We start from the raw sequence: 9,277 nt of genomic DNA, 5'->3' as shown, positions 1-9,277 counted from the left end.
AGGTGGGTAGATCTGAGATACAATCAAAATTACCCCCAGGGGGTACAAATGAAGGGGAGGTTAAACCAGTACGTCTCACCGGCTTTGTAGGCGCATGCAGGCGTCCTTGACGCCGCTTCCCCCCTGAGTCCCCCACAGAAAGACACACCCAGGTTTGCCCGAGGGTAAGCAGTACCGGTATTCAGTAACACAAAGCCGACCCGCAGGCCTAGGAACCCGAAGGCAATTTACCCACACCACCTGCCAGGGGTGACTGCCCACGATGCAGAGGTAAATGTGACGTGTTTCTTTTGTGGCATTGTTTTTGACTGAACACGAAGACAGCTTAACCTTCAAGATAAACAGTACCCACGGGTCCCTACCATGTCAAAGGTAACAGTACCCACGGGTCCCTACCATGTCAAAGGTAACAGTACCCACGGGTCCCTACCATGTCAAAGGTAACAGTACCCACGGGTCCCTACCATGTCAAAGGTAACGTGCCTGAGGACAACACGATGTTTGTCTTGAATACGGCCCCTCAGAGGAGAGCCCGCACTGCCGCTGAGACAGCCAGGGGGGCGGTTAGTAGTGCCAGCATGCTGCTGTTCCACACACAGACACTATACCTGCTAAGCACTGTACTGACTACAGTAACTACTTTAACGCTTACAGAGAGAGAGAGAGAGAGAGAGAGAGAAATGTATATTACTTATGATTACTGTTATCTGTATGCAGCAAGACACAGTGAAGGTTCAAGTATTGTATCTATCTGCACGTGTGGGAGAACTTTTGGGTGTGTATATGAGTAGTGAGATGTATTTGAAGGACTGTGTATGAATGATTGTTTAAACTAAGTTATCATTTGCTCTCTGGACGAGGGAAAAATTGATGAAGAGAACAGACAGAGAGATAGTTTAAAAAATAATAATCGAGAAATAATTGACTGAGGTGGGGCCAAGGTGGGAGCTGAAGAAACGTGAGCATTAACGGCTGGAGAGAGGACAGAAGAAAGTAAAAGAGGAAGAAAAGAAAGAGGAAAGGAGGAAAAATTAAAAAAGAAAAAAAAGAAAAAGAAAACGGAAGCAAAACTGAAGCACTGTATAGTGACAGGTAGAATTTGTATGTGTTGATAAATGCTGTGAGGCTGTACTTAATCATAAGGTGAATATTCCGGGGGTCGAACGCGTGTGACAGGATTGATTATTTATCTTTTTCTTCTTGTCAGTCGGCATATCTGTACATGCCTGTATGCTCTGACTCAACATAAGCAGACACTAAACCTTTAAGCCCCGTACTGACAACAAGTACTTTATCGTGGAGCCAGACTGAGTGAACATCCTCCTAGTCGTGGAGTGGCGAGCCGCCACCACGTCCTTCCAACGACTGTTCCCCACGAATGTGCTGACACCAAATTCAAGACTTTCAAACCCACCACGAGCATGGAAATGACGGGGAAATCGAAACGGATGTTACCGCTGTTGGAGCAGCGGTATAGGGTTTTTTGTGATTAATAATGAGGCCCGTTTTATTCCGTTTTACTTATATCACAGATTGACATAAGTTTACAGTTGGGCCAACAACAATGTGAGAGCTGTATTATCAATAATTTCTCTATTGCAGTGGGAATTCATTTACAGATTAGTCTTTTGTGAAGGACTATGACTCTCAAACGAGGAGGCAAGATTGCACTGACTCTTAGTGCTACAGCCTTGGGCGCTTGTTGGCCCTTAGGGACCATCCCAACGCCGACTGTCCAAAAACCCTCTTGGCCGAGAGAGTGGGGATGTAACTCGGGCAAGACACTCTCCACTATCATCAAATTCTATCCCAGATAGTGTGGACAGCGGTTGCCTCCTCTGCTGTTCTGATAGTCATAGTCGGACACGACTATCATACAATGATGATGATGATGATGACGATGCTTCTATCGGGTTTGGGGGTTCCTTGACAGGGCTTGCTATGACAGAATCGGTTAGGCTTTGGACTTCTGATCCAGTGTTAACCAGTGATCGTGGTTCGAAACCTCGTTTCAGCATGGTTTTGTGCCCTCGGTAAAGGCAGTTTTACTCCGATTTTCCTCACTGTCAATGGGTATCTGACTTCTTTGTGCCTTCGGTGCTGGTTGGCCTTTAACGATCATCCCAACACTGACTGTCCTAAAACCTTCTTAACCCAGAGAGTGAGGGATTCATTGGAGCAATATACTTTCCACTTTGATCAAATTCTAGCCCAGATGATAGGGACAGCAGGTGTCCACACTGCTGTTGTGATTGTTCTAGGCCAACACGACTGACTGTCATTCACACGACAACACAATGAATGTCAATCAACTGCCCAGGTGGCTACAAAAGGCTGTGGGAATCACACAACACAGTGAATGTCAATCTGCTGCCCAGGTGGCTACAGAAGGCTGTGGGAATCACACAACACAGTGAATGTCAATCAACTGCCCAGGCGGCTACAAAAGGCTTTGAGAATCACATGACAACACAAGGAATGTCAATCTACTGCCCAGGTGGCTACAAAAGGCTGTGGGAATCACACAACACAGTGAATGTCAATCTGCTGCCCAGGTGGCTACAGAAGGCTGTGGGAATCACACAACACAGTGAATGTCAATCTGCTGCCCAGGTGGCTACAAAAGGCTGTGGGAATCACACAACACAAGGAATGTCAATCTGCTGCCCAGGTGGCTACAAAAGGCTGTGGGAATCACACATCACAGTGAATGTCAATCTACTGCCCAGGTGGCTACAAAAGGCTGTGGGAATCACACAACACAGTGAATGTCAATCTACTGCCCAGGTGGCTACAAAAGGCTGTGGGAATCACACAACACAGTGAATGTCAATCAACTGCCCAGGTGGCTACAAAAGGCTGTGGGAATCACACAACACAATGAATGTCAATCTGCTGCCCAAGTGGCTACAAAGGCTGTGGGAATCACACAACACAATGAATGTCAATCTACTGCCCAAGTGGCTACAAAAGGCTGTGGGAATCACACAACACAGTGAATGTCAATCTACTGCCCAAGTGGCTACAAAAGGCTGTGGGAATCACACATCACAGTGAATGTCAATCTGCTGCCCAAGTGGCTACAAAAGGCTTTGAGAATCACATGACAACACAAGGAATGTCAATCTGCTGCCCATGTGGCTACAAAAGGCTGTGGGAAGCACACAACACAAGGAATGTCAATCTGCTGCCCAAGTGGCTACAAAAGGCTGTGGGAATCACACAACACAAGGAATGTCAATCTGCTGCCCAGGTGGCTACAAAAGGCTGTGGGAATTACACATCACAGTGAATGTCAATCTACTGCCCAGGTGGCTACAAAAGGCTGTGGGAATCACACAACACAATTGTGACCAAGTGCGCTATGCTTGCTCTGACACTATTCACGCACAAGCTGTATTAGCAGACGACAGTTTTTCCTCCTAACCCATGCACAGGATTGTGTGACGTCACTCCGCTTACATCATTTTGTCCTGGCCAGACCACCTGCTCGGCCAGTGTCGCATCGCGGTACGTCATTGGCTGAGAGCAAACTTGTGTTTCTGTTCCACTGTAATTAATTAATACCTCTTTTGTCAGATCAGTAAACTACAAGTATTATATACTGGCAGAATCGTCGCAATTCCATCTTTAAGTCTGTTCCATTTATGTTTGCCTACGTTACACTGATTTAACACAGTTTGTAATTTTCAGCGACGAGCTCGTTAAAACTGACCCTGTTCAGGTGACTTAAATTAAGATTATAAATTCATCTTAAATAACCAACACTTCATTTTATACTCATTATAAAGTAGGTGTTGAGCTCTTTCTATTGCAACTTATCTGACGTAAATCGGTTCAGGAATCATTTAGAAATCTGTCACTGAACACCGTTAAACACAGTTGTCATCAAATTTTCAGCACACGTGACGGCCTTTGTGGTCTGCTAAACTTGCATAAATTGGCACAGTGAATGATGAGTGGTCATTTCATACCTAGTCAGTCATCTGACCAGAGCCTGCTCTCTCTCACTCTCTTGCTGCGTTGAGCAGTGTGTTGTGTCGTGTGTGCCCCCACAACGGCTGACACCTCGCTACGTATTGCTGTAAGTACTAGTGTGTAGAATGTGTTGATTTGTAAATTGTATTATTCGACACAGTACTTGTGTTCATATGAGTATGTTCAGTTATTGCTTTGTTCAGTTAATTCTTTGTTCAGTTATTGCTTTGACATGTTAGTCACAGCTCAGCTATGATTGATCTAAATAATCACCATGTCGTCATCTGCATGGAGCAGTGTTCCATTTGATTCTTAACGTCACAGTCAGTGACGTCTCTGGACACTAATAGTTTGTTCCAGAATATTCTAGTGGGTGCATATGATGCGTTCTTTCTCATTTGCTATCACTGATGGTTACAGTGTTTCACTGATTCTCAGTACTTTAAGATGTGTGTAGTATTCTGCTGTTGTGATTACAAGATAGTGTTGGATTAATACCAGTTATTGGTTAAAGCCACCTGGTATGTATCAGTCTGTTAATTGTAATTTAGTTATCATGCTCTCTCCTATAAGGCTTACTCCAGTATAGTGCAACATGATAAACTGATTCATTTGAGTCACTTTGACACAGTATAAGCTTTATCTAATCTATACTGTCAGTGTACTTTCACCAAGTCAGCATCGCTTCAATCACTTTAACTGAGCTATTTAAATGTATTAGAAATGTCATTTGATGTCAGCGTTTGGCCTTCACACATATGCATTATGTTGTTGCGTATCCCAAACCCGAGTGATAGTCTTTCCATGTAATATGTATACATGTGCTTTTACTATTCACTTGTGTTGACATGTTGTACTTATGACATTTGTTTGTGTCATTCCAGGCACTGTCTTCTCTTTTTATCTTCTCCTAGTTGTCTTCTTCTCATTACTTCTTCTTAGTCTTCTCCTTTAGTTTATAACTATTGTAAATAAACCAATAGAAAACCCCATTTGTGACTGGCCTCTATATGTTCCTGGCCTGTGCGTGGGATCTTGTCTATCCTTTCATTCAATCAATCATTTAGTTAAGTCTTTTGTGCCGTACCCTATTAGAACCACTTGGGACACGGCCACACAATGAATGTCAATCTACTGCCCAGGTGGCTACAAAAGGCTGTGGGAATCACACAACACAATGAATGTCAATCTGCTGCCCAGGTGGCTACAAAAGGCTGTGGGAATCACACAACACAATGAATGTCAATCTGCTGCCCAGGTGGCTACAAAAGGCTGTGGGAATCACACAACACAATGAATGTCAATCTGCTGCCCAGGTGGCTACAAAAGGCTGTGGGAATCACACAACACAATGAATGTCAATCTGCTGCCCAGGTGGCTACAAAAGGCTGTGGGAATCACACAACACAATGAATGTCAATCTACTGCCCAGGTGGCTACAAAAGGCTTTGGGAATCACACAACACAATGAATGTCAATCTACTGCCCAAGTGGCTACAAAAGGCTGTGGGAATCACATGACAACACAAGGAATGTCAATCTACTGCCCAAGTGGCTACAAAAGGCTGTGGGAATCACACAACACAGTGAATGTCAATCTACTGCCCAGGTGGCTACAAAAGGCTGTGGGAATCACACAACACAATGAATGTCAATCTACTGCCCAGGTGGCTACAAAAGGCTGTGGGAATCACACAACACAAGGAATGTCAATCTGCTGCCCAGGTGGCTACAAAAGGCTGTGAGTATCACACGACAACACAAGGAATGTCAATCTACTGCCCAGGTGGCTAAAAACGGCTGTGGGATTTTTCACCTTTTAATGTTTTTACATATGCTCCCTTTCATAATGTATCCGGGCATCAGAACGCAAGGTCAGTATTATACTCTCTCTCTCTCTCTCTCTCTCTCTCTCTCTCTCTCTCTCTCTCTCTCTCTCTCTCTCTCTCATTCAATAACCATGACAGTTCATGTTTGTTTACGAAACAGAGCTATGTGTGTGTGTGCATGTAATTTCTTGTTTAGCTTTCTCTATGGCATGGCTTATCTCACCCGTCACCTCTTGGCGTGAAATGGTGATGTGATTTATTGTCTGTCGTCCTGGTCTGGTGAGCTGCAATTACCAGTGCTGTGATGGTCTTTCTCTTTTTTGCTGTTGTTTTTCTGGTGGTGGTGCTGGTGGTGATGGATCTGGTGGTGGAGGTGGTGGTGGTGTGGCGGTGGATGTGGTGGTGTTGTGTTGGTGGATGTGTTGGTAGAGGTGGTGGTGGTGGTGGTGTGTTGGTGGATGTGGTGGTGTTGTGGTGTTGGATGTGGTGGTGGAGGTGGTGGTGGTGGATGTGGTGTTGTGTTGGTGGATGTGGTGGTGTTGTGTTGGTGGATGTGTTGGTGGAGGTGGTGGTGGTGGTGGTGGTAGTGTGTTGGTGGATGTGGTGGTAGTGGTGGTGGTGGTGATGGTGATGTGCGTGTGTGTGTGTGTGTGTGTGTGTGTGTGTGTGTGTTGTGCAAGTGGCATCACTGATAACCTGGCAACCAGTTCTCTACCATTGATTTCACCCTGTTCCTCCTTCTTCCCCCCCCCCCCCCCCCTCTCTCTCTCTCTCTCTCTCTCTCCAAGTCTCAATAAGGTCATGTTCAGCCTCATTTCTCTTTACAAGTCCACGATCACTACGCAATTATGTGTGACGGGACATTAAAGAAATTCATTCTCCTCTTTTTAAGTTAACAACCATATATAGAAATGGCTATTCATAAAGCAACGCCAGTCTGTTTTTCACATCTTTGATTATGGACTGTTATGTTATCGATGAAACTGGGTTTTTTTGTAATCATCATCATTATCTTCTAAATGCACAACAAAGTTCTAGTGTAATTTGGATTTAATGGAGCGCGAATTGTGTGTGTGTGTCTGTGTCTGTGTCTGTGTGTGTCTGTGTCTGTTTGTGTCTGTGCATGTTTGTGTCTCTGTGTGTCTGTGTGTGTGTCTGTCTGTATGTGTATGTGTGTCTGCATCGGTGTCTGCGTTCGACGGTTTGCATGTATTGTTTGTGTGCGTGGTTTTGGCTCTGTGTGTGTGCGTGCATGTGCGTATGTGCGTATCTTTATGGGTTCGTGCGTACGCACGCGTGAGTACATGTGTTAATGCATATATGTATGTAATGTGTGAATTCACAATCACACCTGCATCAATACGTAACGCTAATTAAATAGAAATACTAATTAACCAGAGGAAAACGATCAGAACACAGAATTAACACACACAGTGAAAAACACGTAAGCGTACTCACAATCGGAAAACAATTCACGGTTTTAAGTGGCATAATGTATACACACACACTGATCGCACCATACCTGGACATGTAAAATGTGTTGCGATCAGACCTCTCCAGCTGCAGACTTAGCTCGGCAAGAAAAAGAAAAGAAAGAAAAAAGAAAGGAAACAGAAACTATTGGTGTCGTAACCACTGCGCCAAACAGCGGCACCCTCAAGGTGACAACAAAACCTTACGCTGTCGTCAACCCGGTGACTGGCCTGGAACCGGCAGCAGTCGACGGACTGCGACAGGTTCTGTTGGGGGATTAGGTCTACACTCTCCAACCAGGTCTCTCCCACTACAATCTGCTCAGTCCAAAGGCCTTATTTTCGTGTCGAATGAATGTGTGATTCTCGCTGAACCCAAACTTTTGAAAAGAGTTAATAACTGAAAGGAGACATGACCTTTTGTTTTCGTCTGTGTTTATACCGGCGCTTATTTGAAAGTCGTCTGTGTGTATATTTGCAATTGACCGAGTGAGTGAGCAGACGATTGCTTCACCAAGCAAAAGTTAGTGACGCGTTTCAAAGAAAAAAGGGGACAAAGAAACACGACAATTGATTGGACTTTGCTGTCAGTTTACCACACAGTGCTACTGACTGCCAGATAGAAGCTGTGAGGAAATGTGCTTCTTTTGTAGTGTTAAAGTGTGGAACGATTGTTTACAACATGGGGACTACGCAACGGATGTTAATTGAAAGTTTCGGGTTCGTGGTTTACTGAATCCAACTGAACAAGACTTATACAGAAACGACACATCATTTGTGAAAACCGCAGTCGGTAAGTAAACGAAATATTTTTGTTTGATTTTCTTTTTTTCTTTTTTTTCTTTTTAATTAAAGCAGTTTCGTGGATTTTGCAGTGTTGAATTGTCATAATAATTATTCAGTTTCTCATCAAAATCACCGTCATCAACAGTAGGCTTATCATGTTCGTGTTTATCTTTGTCACAATTACTTTTTGGTGAATATTCTATTGGATTATTTTATATACAAATCTATTTCAAACAACAGAACCTGGTCCGTTGTTTAATTACAAGTTTTATTTCAAACGGTCCTTCTTTCATGAACGTTGTACGTATACAAAACCATGGTCTAAAATCGAATTCACTGGAGTTGTGGTTGCACGTAGTTTCAGAGTCGTGGATAGACGTTACCCTATTTCTTCTCTCTCTCTCTCTCTCTCTCTCTCTCTCTCACACACACACACACACACACACACACACACACACACACACACACACGCCTTGGCGTGAACTCTCAAATACTATTATTTCTTTTTTAAACATAGACCACTTTACAACCGCAAGGTGTAGCCTTTATCAGCCACTCAGACATTGTACTGACGCCTATCGATATTCAAGTGTCCATATCTTAGTAGTATGCAAAACTTAAGATTGTTATGTGGGATAGTGGCTGCCTGTTTGTGTATGGTAGGTTTCGACACAAAATCGACCGGTTTTATTAGGTGAACACCTATAGATTCAGTATTCCGCGCGCGTTTGTGTCTGAGCCTCTGTGTGTATGTGTGTGTTGTTTTTGTCAGAACAGATTTCTTTTATGAAAATCCGGCTGCGCCACTTTTTTTCTGCAAGTGTACTGTTTTACAATAAATTATTGTTTACAGAATTTTGCCTGGGATAATCCTTTTATTGACTCACTTGTGTAAACAAAGTGAGTATATGTTTTAACCCGGTGTTTGGTTGTCTGTGTGTGTGTGTGTGTGTATGTGTGTGTGTGTGTGTGTGTCCGTGGTAAACTTTAACATTGCCATTTTCTCAGCAAATACTATGTCAGTTGACACCAAATTTGGCATAAAAATAGGAAAAATTCAGTTCTTTCCAGTCATCTTGTTTAAAACAATATTGCACCTCTGGGATGGGCACCAAAAAAAAGAAGCCAAATTATATGCAAACTGCATTTACTGTTATATTTATATTTTTTGTATTCTCTAAACTTGGCACTTTGATCTGATATTCTGACGCA

Source organism: Babylonia areolata, chromosome 23 (genome assembly GCF_041734735.1).
Source record: "Babylonia areolata isolate BAREFJ2019XMU chromosome 23, ASM4173473v1, whole genome shotgun sequence".
In the NCBI taxonomy this organism is placed as follows: Eukaryota; Metazoa; Mollusca; class Gastropoda; order Neogastropoda; family Buccinidae; genus Babylonia; species Babylonia areolata.
The sequence above is the reverse complement of the archived record's forward strand: the minus strand, read 5'-3'. Positions refer to the sequence as shown.